Source organism: Podarcis filfolensis (assembly GCF_964270895.1).
Source record: "Podarcis filfolensis genome assembly, chromosome: 4".
Taxonomy (NCBI): Eukaryota; Metazoa; Chordata; class Lepidosauria; order Squamata; family Lacertidae; genus Podarcis; species Podarcis filfolensis.
In genome coordinates, this window is record NC_139607.1 from 41,876,134 (window position 1) to 41,896,658 (window position 20,525).

At 41.6% G+C, this 20,525-nt stretch overlaps 1 protein-coding gene across 1 annotated transcript in view; it reads right to left on the minus strand.

The window, feature by feature from the left end:
* LOC310762005 (uncharacterized protein) overlaps window positions 1-20,272 on the minus strand; it is a 352,306-nt gene extending 332,034 nt beyond the window's left edge. Inside the window, exon 1 of the transcript XR_014547773.1 lies at window positions 19,616-20,272. The gene's annotated coding sequence lies outside the window, so the exon portion shown is untranslated. The remainder of the gene's footprint in view (window positions 1-19,615) is intronic.
* Between the last annotated feature and the right edge of the window lie 253 nt (window positions 20,273-20,525).

Genomic DNA, 20,525 nt, shown 5'->3' on the forward strand with positions numbered 1-20,525 from the left:
CCCCCAGTAGTGAAAAGATTTGCTATGGGCTGGCAGCTGAATTCTAGTTAGTAAATGCATCCCAGTTAATAGGAAGCTTTCTCTGTACACAAGAGGTAATTATGAAGGCAAAAGTGTGGAAAAGCCCAACAGCCTTTCAGCCCTCCCTGACAGGTTTCTTACTATTTGATTATCATTTTATTAAGTTCTATTTCAATACAGAAAAAATGGTGATAGAATCATAGAACTGTAGAGTTGGAAGGGACCACGAGGGCCATTTAATCCAACCTCCTGCTTTGCAGGAATCCTTTGCCCAATGTGGGGCTCGGATCCATGACCCCGAGATTAAGAGTCTCATGCTCCACCAACTGAGCTTTCCCAGCAATGTCATTTTGCATCAGCCATCTGCTCTGAAGTGAATTCAAGTTTGAACTCATGGGCTGGATTTAGACTCTATCACTCCTGCTTCTCCTTATTGGCAAACATCTGACTGGCAGGATTCTGGCTTTATAAATAAGGCCTCAACAGGCCCATTTTTAATATACCTTGGAAATAGCAAGGAAATGAGAGGAACTCAGAGCTCTGCTTTTTTAAAAAACCTAAGCTGCTACAAGTTCTACATATTCAAAGTTGTATATCCTCTTTGAAGGATAAGGTATCATTTGTTTCATTTTGCTTTGGCACAGTGAAGTCAAAACAGACTGTTCATGTCAGTCAAGTTGCCCCCAAGGTTTTCTGTGTCTCAGTTGCCATGAGGTATCATCATATTGTGCCAATCCTGATGAAAGGTTTGTTGCTGGGAAAGTAATTTCCTATACAGAAGGCTTGAAACCACGCCTCTCACATCCCCTTGAAGGCCATTTCAGTGACAACATAGATCGAGGCGAATTCTTGTAATGGGAAATACCACTAGGAATTAATGTTTTCCTTTGGGGGAAAGTACATGAACCCCAATGGTTGCAGGAGAGGAACAGCAGCTGGGGCAACTGCAGAGCAGCTGAACTTTTGCCATCTCCCTACTCTGTTTTTCCTGTTGCTTTCCATGTGAGGAGAGCAGAGCCTCTGGACAATCCACACCCCCCAAACACACACTGATGTGCAACAGCTTAACTTGATGACCTCTGGGTGGGGAGACTTAAAACAAAACCAGGTTGACATGAATTATTTTTGGGATAGGGAGGAGTAGTGTTGGTGTTGGTTTTGTATTTTTATCTCCTGTTTAATCAGGGAGAGCTTTGTTTTGTTTATGTGTGCTGCCACCATTTTCTATTACTGTTATGGGATGGCTGGTTCACCGCCCCCACACCCCACTGTGTTGTATGAAATATTAATGTTTTATATTATTTCCCCCTCCTTCTTTGAGATAATGTATTTATGTATATTTTTCCAGCGTAAGTCATTTGGTGACCCTTTGTGTGAGAAGTGACTAAGAATATATATATTGTGTTATTAGATTGTGGGAGCAGGTAATAGGCTGTATGCAAGACCCTTCCAACTCCTGGATCCAGCAAGTGTTAAAATATAAGCCATGCTAGCTTCCTGTGTTGAGGCGATCGCCTGAGCAATGAGCCATTAATGGAAGGGGGCTCTGTGTGAGAGGGCAAATGAGTGGAGGTGCTCCCTCAAGTCATAGATAGTTAGAAGGGCAAAGCTTGAGCTTAGAGTTGAACTGCAGTGATGTGACCTAGAAGTGAAGCAGCAACCTAGAGAGACAGAGACAGAGACAGAGACAGAGACGACAGAGACAGAGACAGACACAGAGACAGAGACAGAGACAGAGACAGAGACAGAGACAGAGAGCCAGAGCAATAATTGAATTCTTTTTGAATCCAAGGCTGTGACTATGGGAGAAACAAAACCCTTTTGTGGTGTTGAACCCCTCCATCGTAAGCGCAGGTTCTATATATGTGTAAAGAAACCCATATGTCCTAAAGACACCACAGTCTCCACTGTGCTTCATTCCTGAAGACAACACAAGCCCTGGGTCAGTGTCTGAAACCTCTAGAATCTTGCACCGCTCAAACATTGGGGTGGCATGCAGCAATACTGTAGGCAAATGTCCTCCTTTAAGGAGTTTTCTTACCACTCCTATAGTTCAGCAGTGTACCACCCATGACCATTTCACTATTGAAAGTTCCCACTTTCAACATTTTCTTAGAGGAGACCATTTTAAAGTTGAGTATAGTAAAGGCTATGGTTTTCCCAGTAGTGATGTATGGAAGTGAGAGCTGGACCATAAAGAAGGCTGATCACCGAAAAATTGATGCTTTTGAATTATGGTGCTGGAGGAGACTCTTGAGAGTCCCATGGACTGCAAGAAGATCAAACCTCTCCATTCTTAAGGAAATCAGCCCTGAGTGCTCACTGGAAGGACAGATCATGAAGCTGAGGCTCCAATACTTTGGCCACCTCATGAGAAGAGAAGACTCCCTGGAAAAGACCCTGATGTTGGGAAAGATGGAGGGCACAAGGAGAAGGGGATGACAGAGGACGAGATGGTTGGATAGTGTTCTCGAAGCTACCAGCATGAGTTTGACCAAACTGAGGGGGGCAGTGGAAGACAGAAATGCCTGGCGTGCTGTGGTCCATGGGGTCACAAAGAGTCGGACACGACTAAACGACTAAACAACAACAACAACAACAACAACAACAACAACAAAACATGGGTATGGAGAGGTTGCCTTGTTCCACCCAGCATAAAAGTGTAAGAAGAGGGCTGCTGGATCAAGACAATGGCCCATCTGGTTCAGCATCCTGTTTTCACAGTGGCCAACCAGACGCCTGTGGCAAACCCACAAGTAGGAATCAAGCACAAGAGCACACTCTCCTCCTGTGATTTCCAGCAACGGGTATTCAATAGCACTTTGCCACTGAAACAAGCATTTCAGCTTCCTATATATAGTGAATAATTTTCTAGCTGTTTTGAATACTGTGCTCTGTTTCTTTCCACAATGGCACTTCATTCTTTTGCTCACAGCCTGTAGTAGCCTTGACCCCAAGCCACCATGCATTCAGTCACAAGCACAGAAGCACACTTCAAAAAGTTGTTGACCTGTAATGCCCCATCGCTGCATAGCATGGTATTGTCAAGAGGTGAAGTAGAACTGCAGGAAACAAGTGTCTTTCCCTACTTTAAAATGTGACACACACCCACACATGAATTTGATGTGATCCATGTCGCCGTTTGAAACCAAAACAATGCGAGTTACTTGTTACTCTTGCAATCTGCTTTGGTTACATTTATGGCAAGCTACTCCCACAACTAGGAATTATATGAGGAGCTTCACTTCAGTTCAGCAGGACCTCAACTCTTCCACCTGTGCTGCCCTGTGACTTCAGTTCCATTATGTGCTCTCTGATCCCAGAATAGCTGCCCACCATTTTGCAACAGCTCAAAGTCTAGTGTGGGTCACTTAACAGAGAAACTAACGGAACTTTCTGCTACCAGCACTCCTGCCAAAAAGCTGAAAACAGAAAGCTGGAAGTAAAAAGGGCAGGCACAAAGAACCCTTACAAATAAAATCCATCTTTGTGATCAGGATTTATTCTGATATTCCAATAACAGAACCTCAAGTGAACTTATTTAATAGCCTTAGGTATACAAAAAGCCTATGAAAAGTAGATTTAGCTGGACCACTCCGGTTTTGGCTGTGAACCCTTATTTCCTGTGTGTGGTTTTAGACTGCCAAACCACATTCATTAATAGAGCTCGTGCTTCTGTTGTGTGACTCCATGAGATCGTAAATTTTTAAGGCTTTCCTACCATTCCAGCCAAGTATCTGACCTAAGCTGCATTGGTATTTTTGGAAATAATGACTGATGCTCTTCTATAAGGGACAGGTGGCCTGGCAACAGTGATCGGAAGCCATCCTGCAGCTCAATTCATACACTAAAAAGTAAAGAAGGTGATTGAGCTTGCTATGTTTGACAAAAATAGGGTTGCCAACTGCTCCTTAATTCTGTGCCAAATGCTTCACAGTCATTTGTGTGGGTGCTGGCTTATAAACGACATTGCTGTATTAATTAATAACTGTGAATCCTGCAGAGCAGGAAAAGGACAACAGTGCAACAACAAAAAAGCTGGCCCCTTTCTTCTTTTTAAAAAGAGAGAGTACATTAAAAATAGAAGTTTCTTCTGGATGCCAGACCCCATAAGATTTCTTTCAATACGCCCACAGGAAACATTTGGAATAGTTCCCTGGGGATGTATCTCTATACAAATGTTACCTTCTGTTATCTACTCAACTTTCTGAAAGACATTCACTTAAGTTGACTCTAACTAGAATCCAAGAGGCACAAAACAAAATTTGACTGCAAGAAGGATACAGCTCCAACTGAGCCATTTAAGAAATGTTTTCCTTCTTTCATTCAACAAAGTAATAGAAGGTTCCAGAAGTGATGGAGATACACAGCAGTTATAAGCAGGGGTGAATCCCAAATCCTAAACTGAACTGGGATGCCTTGGATGTATGCTAGGCTTGTGAGATCTTTGTAAGGCGGCACAAGTCAGAGTCCCTTTCATGGTAGCATGGTAATCCAGACATCAAAACAATGCTGCAGACAAGCATTTGCTGAAAGAAAAAGCAATGTCTTTGATCCCACCATAGCACCAAGATGGGCTGAGGAGGGAAGGGAGAGCAAACACCATGGTGGGCAAAGGGGGAAGAGGAAGAGCTCCATTGACATTGACAGGTCTAGCATGTTATCAGAGAAAATGATTGTACCAGTGCTCTCCTATCCCAGCATTTTGCAGCTCTGCAAAAGCAAACCTGGCAAGGTATTGCTTTTGTAGGATATAGAGGCTGAATATGGTGAAGATAAAGTCAGAAGCATTGGGACAGCTCTCTGTCTAATCACAGAGAAATAGTTGTGAATAACCACTGGCAGCCCCAGATACAGACACATTGCAAATCCCTTTGCATCTTACGAGACATAGCTATTCAAATGAGGCTTGGGTAAGTATGGCAAAGCAATTGGAAGTGTGCATCCAGATGTGCACCTACATCTGTAATTTGATACATGAAGTACAGTATAAGTTGCTTCCATTCACAAATCTTAAACTGAGGTTACAGAGTTGTATCCAAAATTCATCAGTAATGTAATTCAGAGAGAAAGCCATTATCACATAAATCCAAAATACTGCTTTGAAATTATTGTAAGATGGCATCCCTAAACTGGTTAAATAGAACAATAAAGCAAAAGTAGAAACCCACATATATGCAAAATGCAATTGTGGTCAAATAATAGTTTAACTATAGAATTATACACAAAGGCTGCAACCCTGTATGTGCTTACCTGAGAACAATCCCCATTAAACTCAGTGGGACATTGTTCTGACTACTGATTCATAGGATTATGTCGTCGGTGTACAGTCATTTATACACTTTGACAAAGCCCCAGACTTAGCATCGTTCAGGGGCATTGTGTATGTGGGCAGGGGGTGGCAGCTGCCATGAAAAAAATGGTGGACTTTTTTTGCAGAAAGTTCTGGAAAGTTGCCTTCTTGTTCTATGAGTGGTGGCAAGAAATAGGAAAAATCTCAGAAAATTTCTATTCTTAAAAAAGTATTTTGAGATACTTTGGTTCATCCCTGCTGGGTGCCTTATAAATCATTCTTATTCACAGTTATTTTCATTCAAAGTATGATGGTATCAATGAAAATTAAGGTCTACATGTTTACTAGCAATGGGGAGCAGCCCAATCCTGTTTTGAAATGGAAGCAAGATTCCGGATTTTGACTTTCTTCATCCTGCTTCCAGTGAATCCCAAATGGTTAGTGTCTCTGTTTTATCAAGCAAAATATAATACATGTTTATTCTAATACCTGGTATATTACAATTCATTGTATGACAGTGCTGATTGTTGGGGAAGAAGGAAGATAGCCTGTGAAATCACAGAGCGTCAGATGATAATATTTTAATACAGGACAGTTTTGTTTGTTTGTTTGTGTGTTTGTTTGTTACCCAGGTTCGAGGTTATCTTATGTACAGTGAAAACTGTTGTCATGAAAACTGAGCTCCTTTATCTAACTTTGCAGCCATTACGAGAACATATTAGTCATATATCTTGCTTTCTCTGCTGCCTGTCACAAAAATACATCATCAGAGAATACTATTGTCACATACTTTCTATGAATTATTGCAATGGCTTACTACCTTCAGGGTTATATATATTCAGTGGTTGTATGTTGTCCAGATGAATGGAAAACAAAATGGAAAAATAAGGACCCTTCTTGCTGTTTCTGAAAACCAAAGCCAAGATTTAGAGGTCAGGGGTGTCCATCTACCCCAGAATTCTCTACACTTGGACGAGAATAGTTCTCTCATTTTCTGTTAATAAACTGAGCATGGAAGCAGGGCAGCAGGCAATGACTGTAGAGGGGGCCCTGTACATGTGAATGGCACTTCTAGATCATGTGTAAATAGCTCTTTGTGCATACAATCGTATGTTCATGTCGGGGAACTGCCATCGGAGCCAAGAGTGGAGGTAAGGCTCCCCAACGATGCAGGAGAAGGGACCAGCAGGGAGAGAGAGAACACTTCCTTTGGGGAAGGAAATCGGTGTGACACCAGGAAGAAAGGGGAGCAGGGAAGGACTTCGGAGAGATGGCTCCAAGACTCTTCCACAGAGACCAGCGGGGAGAGCCCAGGACCTCCGCTGGCCACGCCCACTCTGCGCAGAAGACTTCCGCGCAGGGAGGCTAGGCGGAGACTTGGCGTCAAAGAGCTTTTATGTTGGAAGAAGTTCAGGAAACGCCCACTGACGGATTCTGCCAGTGACTGACACAGCCACGGAGAAAGGGCTGTCCAGCCAGGGAAAGGTTTAGCCAGACAACGTTGCCTAGAGCAGCAGCCCCCTTACGCATGAGCAACCCCCAATTCCCTTTACAGTTCAGGAGCAATCTACATATTTTTTTTACAAATATATAATTTTCAACATTACTGAAAACGGACAATAACGAAGGCGTTCAGGAACCAAGGTTTGACGGAAGACACAAGATTTACCCACGCTGGAAGAATGGCAGATGAAGGTGATGGACTATATGGAACTGGCGGAAATGACTGGCAGAATCCGAGACCAGGGAGAAGAGTCGGTGGAGGAAGTTTGGAAGAAATTCAAAGTTTATTTACAGAAGTATTGTAAGATTAATGAATGTTAGAATGATGTTGGAATGAATTCATGTGATTTTAGCAGAAATGTCACAAAGATTTAGAAAAAACAGACTGTTAATTGGTGAAAGGAGGGAAAGTAAACTTATATTAATATCAAGATAAATTTACAGGACAAAAATTTGAAAAGAGGGAAAGCATTTGCTGAAATGGATAACTGACTTAGAATACAAAAAAGGGAGGTGTGAGGAGGTCAGGGAAATAAGCTAATGAAAGAAAACAAATGGGAAGAGTTGCTGTATTTTTTCTTGATTTTTCTTTTTGTTTAATGGATTTTAATTCTTTGTTTTTTCTTTTTGATCTTTCTTTTTTCTTTTTTGTATTTCATCTTTTTTTGTTTAAAAGGATGTTTTTCTTGATGTTTCTTTTTGTACTTTTAAAAACTTTAATAAATATCTTATTAAAAAAAAAGGAACCAAGGTTTGACTCCCATTGCTCTGTCCCAGCTCCTGCCAACCTAGCAGTTCGAAAGCATGCCAGTGCAAGTAGATAAACAGGTACCGCTGTGGTGGGGACGCTAAACAGCATTTCCATGTGCTCTGGTTTCTGTCACAGTGTTCTGGTGTGCCAGAAGCGGTTTAGTCATACTGGTCACATGACCCAGAAAGCTGTCTGTGGACAAATGCCGACTCCCTCGGCCTCAAAGCGAGATGAGCACTGCAACCCCATAGTCGCCTTTGACTGGACTTAACCATCCAGGGGTCCTTTACCTTACCCTAATGCTGCTAGCATTTTCGCTTGTAACAATCTACAGATTTTTAAAATAAATGTGCAAAGGTCACATTAGTGAGCCTGTGCATATTTATTGCCCATGTGAAACAACACCTGAAAAGGTCTAATGCACCCTTGCCCAACCTTGTTCCCTTGATATTTTACCGTATTTTTTGCTCTATAAGACTCACTTTTTCCCTCCTAAAAAGTAAGGGGAAATGTGTGTGCGTCTTATGGAGTGAATGCAGGCTGCGCAGCTATCCCAGAAGCCAGAACAGCAAGAGGGATTGCTGCTTTCACTGCGCAGCGATCCTTCTTGCTGTTCTGGCTTCTGAGATTCAGAATATTTTTTTTCTTGTTTTCCTCCTCCAAAAACTAGGTGTGTCTTGTGGTCTGGTGCGTCTTATAGAGCGAAAAATACGGTCTTTTTATCTACAACTCCTATCAACTCACATCATTGGCTGTGTTGGTTGGGGCTGCTGAACAGGAGACTCTCAATAAGAAGACCAATAACAACACTTTCCAGAGTGGCTAAATTTGGGGGTTAGCCCTTCAACACAGAATCTGATGTCTAACAGTACAATCATCGTCTCTTATACCAACTGCCAAAACATAAAAGAAAAAGTCCAATAGACTTTCTCCTGATCTTTTTGTACCTCTGAATAATAATAATAATAATAATAATAATAATAATAATAATAATTAATAATAATAATGGCTGCCTATTGGCACTTATAGAAAGTTTGGCATAATTTAATTTGAAAATGGAGCCTAACTCAAATTCAAACACCATTTTCAAATCAATTTCCAAAGAAATTCAGCTCTACCATTTATTGCCTCAACTGGTATCTTCTGTCATAAAACTGTGACGATGTACACCGCATTAAAATTCTATCAAAATTAGGCCAGCAAATACTGGGAAAAAAGAGTGGTAACGTTTCATGGAGGAAAGGCAAAAAGTTAATGTGTTCTTCAATATTATGCTGTGTTCTCTACATGCACCTTTTACCGGTTATCTCAGGGGTCAGCAACCTTTTTAAGCCATGGGCTTAAGCCACTGTCCCTCAGACCATGTAGTGGGCCAGACAATATTTTGAAAAAAATAAATGAACGAATTCCTATGCCCCACAAATAACCCAGAGATGCATTTTAAATAAAAGCACACATTCTACTCATGTAAAAACACGCTGATTCCCGGGCCGTCCGCGGGCCGGATTGAGAAGGCGATTGGGCCACATCCGGCCCACGGGCCTTAGGTTGCCTACCCCTGGGTTATCTGTTCCATTGAGGTAGACAAAAATTTCAGTGAATTTATAGTGAATCTATTCTGAAATTTAATACTGCCATTTCGTTGACCTCCCTGGAGAGTGAATGTGATGAAGGTCTCTTTCTATTTCTACTGAAATACATCTAAATTCCGCCACTTCCCATGGAAAGATTTTAAACTATAATCAGAGCTATAAAGGGGGAGAAATTCTATTCAGTTTGCATTTATTATCAAATTTGCTCTTTATGAAACAACATGAGAAGCAAAACACAGGCATCCTTTGAAATTTGCACTTAACTTTGTGAACCAACATTTACAAAAATGCATATACTAGTGAAAGTATGCAGAAAAATGCATATTTAGTTAAAATAACTTTTAAAATTGGATTACATTCAGGAAAGTATTGATGAGTCAAAATTGTTGCAGATATGTGGAAAACTGGATTAAAGACTGGAAAAATGAGAAACGGAAAAGAATGAAAAAAGAAAGATCCTTCCATCGATCCTCAAAACAGGCCCAAACAAAATGGTTTCCATATGAAGGCTGGCTTCATGGATCCCTGTGGCACTTGTCTCAGTGCAGTATTTGTGTGCAGCAGCTTAGCCAAAACACAGTGGAGAGCTGTGAAGAAAAATCCCTTCTCCACATGGCTTGAAAGCAGCCTCTGTTTTCAGCCATTTTACCTGCTTTCTGTTGCTTCTTGTTCTGTTTTTCCATGTTTGTAAAAATACCCAGAGAAAAAGAACAACTTTTGGTTTCCAAATGCAACCACCAAGCAGATAATATGACAGCCAGTTCCACAATATGAGCACAAAACCGAACTGTAGGCCTTATGAAAATTATGCTGTGTAACTGTGTTACAGTGTTAGATGCAGGCGAAATGAGAATAAATTTCCCTTCTTCGCTTTCATATTTTTTAGGCTGACAACAATAATCAGTTCTTAAAGGTCAAGCCATTCCTTCCCGAATTCAATTGTCACGATTCTTTTTTAGCCAGGCGAAAGTGCAACTGATCATATCAGGAAATAACACCTATGATAAATTGCTTTTTAACCTTCTGTTCCTTGTCAGCTGATCACAGAGCTCTTTCACAGGGGAGAGGCGATTGCAGGGGTGTGCTTACTTACTTTCTTACAGGTAACGTTTACTTCTTACTCTGCCTCATGCAAATGAGTTGAACCAATTGATTATTTACGGATCATTTACACTTGCACCCTTCACCAAGCAGTCCCAGGGTAGATTACAAAAATGCCACCATGAAAACAAGTCCAAATGATGTCAAAATCATAACATGAAACTATAAAAACTAACTGATGGCAAAGAGAACAAAACAGCAGCACTGAATAGCAGTACAGTGGTACCTCGGGTTAAGAACTTAATTCGTTCTGGAGGTCTGTTCTTAACCTGAAACTGTTCTTAACCTGAGGTACCACTTTAGCTAATGGGGCCTCCCGCTGCCGCCACACGATTTCTGTTCTCATCCTGAAGCAAAGTTCTTAACCCGAGGTACTATTTCTAGGTTAGCGGAGTCTGTAACCTGAAGCCTCTGTAAACTGAAGCGTCTGTAACCCGAGGTACCACTGTACTGAAGAAGGGAAAATATCTACTCAACCAAAAGGCCTGGGTAAAGGGATACATGTGCCCAGTGCCATTTTTTTCTGGGGGGACGCAGGGCTACACATACCCCTAAACATTTTGTGAATCTAAGTTTGGCCTCATTGAAGGGCAGTATTTCAATTTGAGTAGGAAAATGAGAGTACCCCTAAACATTTTTTTATTTTTTTAGGTAAAAAAAGCACTGCATGTGCCAGTGATATGAAAGTGAGTCTTTGCTGAAAGTGAGGAAGCAATAATCTGAGGATGGAGAAGACAGTAACAGAAGAAGAAGAAGAAGAAGAAGAAGAAGAAGAGGAGGAGGAGGAGGAGGAGGAGGAGGTGGTGGTTTGGATTTGATACCCCGCTTTATCACTACCTGAAGGAGTTTCAAAGCAGCTAACATTCTCCTTTCCCTTCCTCCCCCACAACAAACACTCTGTGAGGTGAGTGGGGCTGAGAGGCTTCAGAGAAGTGTGACTGGCCCAAGGTCACCCAGCAGCTGCATGTGGAGGAGCGGAGACGCAAACCCGGTTCACCAGATTACGAGTCCACCGCTCTTAACCACTACACCACACTGGCTCTCAATAGGGCAGAGCCACATTCATGACACCAGCGTCACTGCAGTTGACTTGGATTGACTTGTGATACAGAGGACAGTGGTGTGCTTGGGGTTGATCAGATGCACCAGCAGGGCTGCCAGAGTGGTGGGTGTGCACAGCCCTGCTCTCGCCTTCACCCTGCCCAGACCCAACCAGGTAAACTGCAGCAACGCTGGCGCCAAGAAGGCTGCTCCACCCAGCCACCTTGGCTGCTGTTGGTGGAAGGTGCTCCACACTCACTTTGGGTTTGGCCACAGAATTTGCTGATCAAAAATGAGCATTCTCTTAATTTATAGATAGATCTCTTTTTAAACAATAACAAAACTCTTGCCTCAATTGCTTCATGGAATTTGTAGGAATGGTGCATGCTTTTCACACTGGGGGGGGGGGGGAATTGTTTTCGGAATCTTGACCTGCCTCACGCTCCTGCTACAGGACAGACAAGGGCATTTGGAGCATTAGTTGCAGTCTAAAAACGATTCCCAAACAAAGTCAAAATATCACTGGCATAGCTACCTCAGGACAATATGTTTAGGAGCTATTTATGTAAGGCAGCCTTAATACAATGGATAATTTACTGAATGGGGTCCAGCTAATCCAACCCACAGCATTGCCCATAATGTTTAAAGCCTTTAGGACTCCAGGAGGGAAGTATTTTCAGCAATGTTATCATTGGGTACAGTCCAGAGAATGTTAGGCACACTTAAACCCTATTGAAATGAGCAGGACTTAAGAGCTTAGCTGTGCACTCAAACTCTGTTGAGTAAAACTTGGTTGAATAAAGCACAGTTGAAGCACTGCTTCAGTATGATTTAACCACTGCTGACTTTCTCTGTGGCTTGCGACACCTGCATAAAGCACAACTACATTTTAAACTCCCTGAGTACCAACAACCGAAGGAGATCCGATATGAAAAACAACAAAAACAGCAAACCCATTTGCATTACCTCAAGGATTCCTTTACAGTATCTTACCCCCATCTGAAATGGGGATGGAAAAGCTGTCAATTTTGGCTTTCATGTGTTATGTTCAATTTCCCACATTACTGCATCAATTGGTGATCTCACTGCCCCCCCAACAAGTCATCACAAAAATTCATCAGCATTTTAGTATGTTGTTGTTTAGTCGTGTCCGACTCTTTGTGACCCCATGGACCAGAGCACGCCAGGCACTCCTGTCTTCCACTGCCTCCCGCAGTTTGGTCAGACTCATGCTGGTAGCTTCGAGAACACTGTCCAACCATCTCGTCCTCTGTCGTCCCTTCTCCTTGTGCCCTCCATCTTTCCCAACATCAGGGCCTTTTCCAGGGAGTCTTCTCTTCTCATGAGGTGGCCAAAGTATTGGAGTCTCAGCTTCAGGATCTGTCCTTCCAGTGAGCACTCAGGGCTGATTTCCTTAAGAATGGATAGGTTTGATCTTCTTAACATTTTAGTATATACCTCTCCTAACATGAAGATCTTGGTGTGCAATTTCCCCTAATGCACATACTTTTGCAAGCAACTTCCTCAAATTTAATGCATTTTTTTTTGCATTTTACCAATACATGCACTTTTATGAACACATTCCCCTAATATATGCAATTTTTGAGTTGGAGAACTGCACTGCAGAATTTAGAGATGTGCAAATTTTGAAGGATAACTGCATTTTGCTTCATGTGGAGCAGAGTTTCCCAAACTTGTAGTCCAAAAACAGCTGGAGACCCAAGTCCCACCCTCCCTAGCTAGCAGGACCAGTGGTCAGGGATGATCAGAATTGTAGTCCAAAAACATCTGGAGACCCAAGTTTTAGAAACCCCGCTGTAGAGTTTGGGGAAGCACCAGTTGTTATGTTGTTTATTATTATTATTGTTATTGTTGTTGTTGTTGTTGAATTTATATAGTTAGGTAGGTCTGCATTAAAATATGAGCCAAACTGAATTTTTCCTAATCTAGAAGCTCCCTTGATGTTATAGTCTTGCCTTACAGATCTAAATAACAAAATGCCAAATTCTGCAATGATGGAGGAAGGTGAAGGATCGTGAAGAAATGTTCTCATCATTCTGATGCTGGAGTAACAGACAAGTGGGATGAGAACAAGAACTTTATGAGAATTGGGACCAGGGGGGTTGCACAGGAGTTGTGCCTTACGTTCAGCAGAAGAATGAAACTGGTAGATCAATGTTGATTTTCCATCACCTTTGCTGTGTGGTGAGAGGAATGTAGTGGTGGCCTCAGGCACAACTGGAATGAGGAAGGTCATATAATTGTGGTCTTCGGTGGAAATTATAATTTTCCTCTCTGTTGTGGTGGGGTGAACAGTGTATTGGATACTTAGCAATGATCTTGCCTACCTTTGCAAATAGTTATGAATGGCAATCACTAGAACTAAGTCTTATGAGGAAAAACATCTGCATTCCTTAGAAAGGTAGAAGAGGGGGGACAGGAGGGTATATTGGTGTGTGCACCTATGTATAAAGAGTGCTATTTCACTCTGCAGCTTATTCATTTCTTGCTGGAAGCAAGCCATTTCTCAGACCTTAAAATAACTTCAGAAATTTTTCTGTGCTCTCTATACATTGATTTTCAATGGAACTATAATTGAAATTTATGAATGTGAGTGGAAATACAAAAGCCAAGACAAGCTCCATTTATTTTTCCCAAAGCAAGCCCAAAATAAATATGTGTGGAAATCCTATCTGTACCTTTCCCAGGATCAGATTTGATACTGGGATTCTGGTTATGGGTTGGATTTCCTCATTAATGACTTAGGTACCTACATTTATTAAGGGTCCAAGCAACCCAGCTCCAGAGCATTTGCCTGTGGAGTTCCCCACTTCCCAGAATAAATCTGTGACAATAAGGCCTGTCTAACATTATTTTATAATTAATCTATGAATTATTAAAATAGGGTTGCCATATTTCATAAAGTAAAAACCAAGACACCACAAGTTGTTGGAAAACCACCACCACCCCCCAAATTGCCAAAAAAAACCCCACGATTTTTCGATTGACTTGCCTAAGATCCAGAACAAAGTGCCACATTTTCAGAAATCTGTCCTGGATATTTTAATACTAATGAAAATATTTAAATAATTACTATTTTGTGCTACCTTCTCTATTCTCTGTCCTACAAATTTTCAATAATCCCACAGTGGTCAAAAAAGTGCAGTCTGTTTTATTTTCTGGTATCAATTTGTAGTTTTACTTGTTGGGTGGTTATTGTTGTTAGTGTCAAATTGTTTCTGTAATTACCTTTTAAAACCTGAGCATTCTCTCTGAACAAGACGATACTTTTTTAGCTCTAGAAAAATGTGCTCAACGCGCCCTCCCCTCGGTGTTCTAAACAACCAGTAAATCAGTAGGCTGGCTATATAGCAAAATCAATGTTCATTTTTATACTTTTCTCAGAACAACATGGATGCCTGTTGAAATACGTGTAAGCTGAAAGTCTAAGTTTTTAAATTTTTACAGACGTGTGCCTCCAGCCATTTGTGAAATCACTTCATTTCACTGGAGCAGAAGTAGGCTTCCCCATGCACTGGATAGGGAATAGCACATGCCAAAAAGATGCTGCTAGCAAATTAATGTGCATACCCCAGCAAAAAATGCCAGAGCACACAACTGGTCAGGAGGGTTCTGGGGGCAAGACTCAGTCCCTGCACCTTCTTCCCCACACATTAGCTGATGAGTCAGATCCCAGCTTTTTTAACTCCCCAGTGGACATGTTGTCTTCCTCTACTGTACACATGCTGTTGTACTGGGGCCCTTTAGTAGGAAAGAAAGTTATACCAGATGTGGTTTCAAATACAGTGGTACCTCGGGTTACATACGCTTCAGGTTACAGACTCCGCTAACCCAGAAATAGTACCTCGGGTTAAGAACTTTGCTTCAGGATAAGAACAGAAATTGTGCTCCAGCGGCACGGCGGCAGCTGGAGGCTCCATTAGCTAAAGTGGTGCTTTAGGTTAAGAACAGTTTCAGGTTAAGAATGGACCTCCGGAACGAATTAAGTTCTTAACCCGAGGTACCACTGTACAAACAAGTGGTACTGGGGGACAGTCATGGGAAGGAGACTTCTCACTGAATGGTTGAAAACATCCTTAGTGATGAGCTGGTCCAATAGAACTGTCCAGAGGCACTGTTGAGATATTCCCCACACCATCTGCCATTCCATAGAACTGCTTTGTCAATAGAGCATATCAACCTGACTTTGTGAATGGGTTTCCTACAAGTTCTTAACAGGTATAACTCGGGTGAAAAGAATGCCATACTGCAGAATTCAGAATGGAGCCCAATGTTTCTTTGACATAGAGATCTGAACAAGTCATTTGGGAGCTGCATGTCGGAAAGGTGGGTGTAACATAATGATATTTGAGCTATTAAGGCTGCAGTTCAACACACATTTACTCGGGAGCAATTTCCATTGTAGCCTACAAGAAGCAGATATGCATAGGACTGGACTGTAATTGTGTTTAAGCAAATCAGCTGGAGACTTTTAGGAAAACTTAACCCTGAGATAGTATAGAAAGCTCATATTATCCTCCCTAAGCATTAACCAAAATGAGAGATTAGAGCACATTTTGCAGTTTAGCAATCTTTTGTATTGCCTCCTTCACAGCTGAGGAGAAGGAAACTCCATATTTACGGGGTCTGAACTGCTAATTAAACATGCTTTTAAAACGGAGAGCTCAGTTACTCATGGCCAGCACCATAATTTCCCCAGCAACTAGCTAATGTGTGATCTACAAGATTAAAGCCTGAAATGAAAGATCTATGAAACAGACCGCCAACGCTCTTCTTTGTTCCCGGCAGTGGATGTTAAATTATTAAACTAACAAGGCAAACCTGCAGTGTTAAGCCCTAGTGAAGCCTGATTTATTTGTGACAGATTAATGTAACTATTCAAACAATAAATCAAAGATTAAACTCTGCTTTGTAATATTTAATTAAGTTTTGTGTCAGTTAAACTGAAACATAGGTAACAGACAGCACAAGCATGTTTACTTGGAAGTAAGATCTAAGAGTTTCAATGGGATTTACTCCCAGGTAAAAGGGTATAAGATCACAGCCATGCAAAAGAATTATTTGTATGCATGTTGGGGTTAAGCTTTACATTTTTTTTAAGAAAACCACTAAGAATTACAGATGTTAGATAACATGAATTAGGCAACACAAAACTTGAGCAAAAATATAGAGTGATTAACCAATGGGACCCAGTGCTTAAAAGTGATTTTAGTGTAATATTTTCAGATGATTCCATATTTTACATTTTCTAGAAGGATGATGCATTTCCAAGAAAGACTGACACTGATGTCCAACATGACATCTTCACCTTATACGTACTGGAAAATAATGATAGGATTCCAGCTCAATTTACTATGATTTGCGTGAGACTGCAAGAGATCCTGGAACATTTATTATAACCTTCAAATGTGTTCCATGTGACAATAATATCAGAGGGTTTCCCCATGTGTTTAAATAATGTGTGTACGTAAAGGAGGGGGGTAATGGAGCAGTGTGGACTAGCCTTGTCCCCCCACCCCACAATTTTCATGTCTGCAGTCCACTCCTCCTCAAAACTATCCACACGCATTGCATGCATGAGAAGTGGCTTTACGTTGTGAACATATGCGCATAGAGATGCTATGCAAGCGGGCAGAGATCCTGACCTCATCAGACTCAATCCTTGTACTGCGTAGTTACACATGAAGAGCCCTTTCTCACATCTACCAAAAGGCAGCATACTCTCCAACATCCTGCTGATGAAGGAAAGTAAATATTCGCACATCAAAAGTGTTCTGGAGAAAGAGAATTAAAACATTTGGGGAAAATATATCCCCACCAAACTATCCTCAGCTGCTATAGCTAACTAAAAACAGGAGACTTCAGCATAGCCTTAAAAAGATCTACTCTTTCTCCCACAAAATGTTACAAATGATAATTCTATTTGAGCATCCTGATTCTGTCACATGAATAGTTTTCATAGCTATTCTTCATTTGAACACCTGATGGTATTAATTATACAACACAGCTTGGATATCAGTGCATCATCTCTGATCAAAATGCCCTCCGATGTAACATCTACAATCTTCAAAGCAAGTCAAGGACATTGCACCATCTTGATGAGCAAACGACCCGAGAGCTTGTCATTTAGAAAATATTTATGACCCACAGATATGTTGTTTTCCTTCTCATTTTAGAATATTTCTACAGATCTGATATGCTGAAGAATTTGAAGCAGAATTCTCCAGACCCATTTCTTTTCCAAAGCAGGAGGCACCTTAGTGAGAGCAGATATATTTTTAAAGTGTCGAAACCAATCTCGTTTTTCATTCAAAGGGACAATTCAACAGACAAAAGAGAATTTGGTTCCCATTACATGCACCTTAACGGGGAACCTCCTGAATAATGGATTCACAAGGTTACTGGTAGATGTGGAAGGGCTGTCCCTCAGAAAAGCTGTCTGCTCACAAGGCTTCTCACTGAAGCCTAAGAAGCTTCAATAACAAGAGAAACCTAGCTTCCTATGCTTTGCACAAGGAACAGCATTTCAGAGAAAGACAGTTCAGTTGTATGCATGGTCCCACTGGGGCTTGCGCCCAGGAAAATGTGCAAAGGACTGTAGCTTTGGAGGTGGTATTTTAGAGCTGCTATTGCCTGCAGTGCACACAGTCATCCATAGAACCATAGCTTTGGAAGGGACCCCAAGGGCCATCTAATCCAAGCCCCTGCAGTGCAGGAACCTCAGGTAAAGTATCCATGACAAATGGCCATCCAACCTCTGCTGAAAAACCTCCAAGGAAGGAGGTTTTCTACCATGATTTCTTAGCAAACTGGTTCTACAAATTTGGGGTGGGGGGAAGGAGACCTAGTTTAGCTGTAGAGCACATAGCCTGTTTTGTTTACAAAAGGGTACCAGGTTTTAGTCCTTAGCATCTTCGGGCAGGGCTGGGAAACAAGCCTGTTTAATACTCAGAGAGCTGCCTCCAGCCTGTGTAGCCAGTACTGGGCTAGATAAATCAATTTCTGGAAGCTTTTATATGAACATCCATCCCTAGCACTTCAAGCTGTAGCCTAGGAAAACTGGAACTTGGCTCAAGAAGCACGATCAGTCCTATTACAATACACACAGCTATTTTGCTATGTCTGTTGTAGTCTGAGCCCAATAGTCATGACATCTCACATCACAGAATCCAGACTAGTCTTTGAACCATATTTAAAGTTTTGCATATATATATTTGTTATAATGAAAGGATAGGTGATACACTAGACACAAGCACACATGCCCTGAAATCAAATAATGAAGGTTGGGGTACAAATAAGTGCTTTTAGAACTAAAATAATGAATGCTCAAGTAGTCCTTTAAAAAGGGGGGGCAGTAAGACCTTGAAAGGCTCCTCCTCTCTTGCATCTGAAGGGTGAAATTGATTAAACCAGAACCTGCTTGCAAGCCAATCTAATAAATTTCCCATCAGCCTCAGCCAGCACACTCTAGTCCAACAGTTACTGTTTGGGTGTCCACAGTTCACCACTCTTGGGTTACAGGAAGCAGCTGCAGACAGTGTGTGTGTGTGTGTGTGTGTGTGAGAGAGAGAGAGAGAGAGAGAGAGAGAGTGTCAAGGTTGTACTTCCCCCATCCTAGAATAAATCAAGATCAGCCATTGCCATTCAGAATAAAGGAAGATATATATATATATATATATATATATATATATATATATATATATATGGGGCACTGTAAAGCTACAATATTCTACTTAGGCTAAACACCACTTTTAAAAAAATCTCAAAGAAAATTCACAATATTTACACAATTCTCATATAATACAACTTGGTTTGCTCTGAGGTAAATGAGAGAACAGGGTTGCAGTCTAAGGCTTCAGTTTTGTATGCATTTATGTTATATATGCTGCTGAAAGCATGGATACTTTTTTCTGAATAAATATTCATTGGTTTTCTCTATAAAGAATTTCTACTCCATGTGCTATGTCTGAAGAGCTGTGCATTGCCAATTTGCCCCTGAATTTTGTCTCAAGTGAAATCTGAGACAAATCTGAACCATCCCACTCAGGAATTTTGGGGGAAGTGAAAAATATTTTTCCCCCACATTAACGAAATTGAAGAGGTGGGATGGGGACTTCCCATCTCTAACTGGGAGTGGGCAGTACTGAATGCTGAGGAAACCCCTTTATATAGCTTTGAGAAGCTCACCATGTGGTGGTGCCACAGACAATGCAGGCCATTTTGCCACACTAGCTACCTGGAAACACCCTAAGCAAGCATCCTCTTGGCAGCATGCATGAAGTTTTCTCTTACCTTTCAAACTTTTTGATGGGCATGGAGAGTTAACCACTCAGCCATGCTCCTAGCTCCTCGAGCCGGCTGTTTCCATCAGAAATTTGCAGTTTGGGAGCCCAGATTCTGCTGCAAAACATCTTCACAGACACACCTCTTCTATCAGTTGCTTCCAAAATCCATGGAAACATGGATTACTACTTGCTGTGTTCGTATATTGCAGCAAGGAGAGGAGGGGAAAGCAAACGTTTGTGTGAGCTTTTGCATTGCCAGGCTGAGCTGAGTGATGCTCTTACGCTCGTCAGTAGCTGTCCGTAGCTAGGGAAACCCCATGGTTTCCTAGCTATAATTCTAAGCTTTCAACCTGTTGCTAGGGAAACCCTGGTATTTCCTAAGCGAAGCGCTGCCTCATTGGTGCCTGGACTCCTTCGGTTCCAATCTGTCTGTGAAATCAACGTAGTGGTGTGACAGAAAGTCTTCCTATGGCTGCAGCAGGATTGAAACCGAGCATGAGACAAGCTGATTCTGTGATGCTATTCTAGGGAGAGGGTCTTAGCAGCAGCCATCTTTGGGGTGCCAAGTTTACCCCATATAGCAACCCCAAGAAGCAAAGCAGTGGATGCCTGAAGCATAAAGGACAATGATGAGCCTTGCTGAATGCTTCCCCCTCAGAAACAGCCACAGGTAAGGAACAAGAAAATGGTTGGGGAAGGAGGGGGAGGCTAGTTTCTGTACTGAGACAAAGATTCCTGCTTCAGATCTTGCAGTAGAGTTTTTCTAAATGCAGTAGCTGCATGGGTTTGTATGTTTTATTTATTTATTACATTCTTCCCCCCACCCCAGGAGTTCAGGGTGACAGACACTGTTCTCCCCACCCCCCACCCCTCCAAATTTTCTCTCACAACAATCTTGTAAACTACATTAAACTGAG